Here is a 1,994-nt window from a genome sequence, read left to right as displayed (position 1 = left end):
CCTTTAATGCAATCCAAACATATATCAAGCTCAATAAACTCCAGATTCAGAAGAATCTCATTCTTTACTAATCTGTTTAATCTTTCTTTGGATACATGATCTAAAAGTTTATGCCACAAATAAGTAGAACTTTAATTTAGTGAACTACGTTTAATTCCAACATTTTGATGAATAGTAAGAAGAGATTCAGAAAAATTATTTTCGAGTTTCAATCTATATAAACCATCAATAAGAACACCAGAACCATAAAAAATGATATTCTTATATAAATTGAAACATTCATGTCCAAACTTAAAATCAAATTCAGAAACATCAAGTCTTGATTCCTAGAAACTAAAGGAACATAAATAGTATGTAATAGATCAAGGTGATGTCCAGTCTCCAAGATCAACCGATAAGTCCTTATGCCTTCAGTTTGAGCCTTCATGTGATTTCCCACGAACAAGAAATCCTTATTTGGATTTGTAGTTTGGATCGTAGTGAATCCCTGCAACATAGTGGATACATGAGTAGTTGCACCAGAATCAAGACACCAAGTATTATTAGGAACTTTTACTAAATTTGATTCGAAAGATACAAAAGCACTAAATATATCTTTCTTTTCAAACCAAGCTTTACGTTTCTGACAATCTTTCTGATAATGTCCTTCCTTTTTACAGAAAATACACACATCAACCTTGAGTTCCTTATGAGCATCTTGTGGAGCTTTAGCAGGTGCTTTTGTTATCTTAAACTTGTAGGCCTTAACTTTAATTCCTTTTCTAGCTCCTTGACCCATGAGGTTAATGGAATGACCTCCTTGTTTCTTAAGTCTTGACTCCTCTTGAGTAAGCATACTGGACAATTCACTAACATCCCACTTATCCTTAATAGTGTTATAGTTAATTTGAAATGGTCCATACTCAAGAGGCAACAAGTTCATAATAAACTGAACTAAAAAGGTGTCATCCACTTTCATCCCCAAGGTCTGAAGTCTTGCTGCAATATTGGCCATCTGGATGATATGATTTTTCATACTACGTGACCCATCAAACTTCATGGTCGTGAGTTCAGCCATTAGTGTACTAGCGAGAGACTTATCAGCAGAACGAAAACGTTCTTCCACAAACTTCAAGTATTCCCTGACACTTTCTGTTTGGGGAATAGTACTCTTAATGTTATTAGCAACAGTCATTCTCATGGACATAAGGCTCAATATGTTAGAGCGCTCCCATGATTTATGAAAAGACTTCTCATCTTCACTGCTCTTATCAGTAATGGCAATCTGTTTGTCATTCAACAGAGCCAAGTCAAAATCCATCACACCTAAGTGGAACTGGACTTGTTCATGCCATTCAGAGAAGTTCAATCCATTGAACACAGTAATAGACAAATCACGCGAATAAAGAGGAATAACTGCAAAATAGATATACATGCCCACAAATCAGAAAATAATGTGAATTCAGTAAGCAGTAAAAGTATATCGTAATTCTCCTTTGGGAAGATACTACGACACATTATCATAATTTAAATGTCATTTTTATCTTTAATAGTTAATTGAATATTTTTAATCAAACCTATACGATATCATTGGATATACAATATATGATTGACTAAAAATATTAATTTACCTCATAATTTTCACTATTCGTAGAATGATAGATTCATTTTTGAGTAAATTCTTATGATCTAGCAATAGTGAAAGTCAATTTATCTATTTATTTTTTCAATATAGGCATTTAATTAATATTCATAGATAAATGACAATTTTATGAATGCATATTTTCTTAACCATACTAGTTTGGCCACTTTGGTGACTAACAAGTTATATGAATACAAATGCACACATAATATTATAAAATCTTGTGCATGTGAATAATTTTATACATTTTAGTTTGACCACTTTGATGACTAACAAACTATATTGCAATAAGTATACACATTATTATTATTTATTGCTTAGTATAACGACCAATTTAATTTATTGCACAATTAAAATAAGAATATAATTATTG

Source organism: Solanum verrucosum, unplaced genomic scaffold (genome assembly GCF_900185275.1).
Source record: "Solanum verrucosum unplaced genomic scaffold, falcon-dt-bn FXZP01000232.1, whole genome shotgun sequence".
Classification (NCBI taxonomy): domain Eukaryota; kingdom Viridiplantae; phylum Streptophyta; class Magnoliopsida; order Solanales; family Solanaceae; genus Solanum; species Solanum verrucosum.
This window is presented reverse-complemented; position numbering follows the sequence as displayed.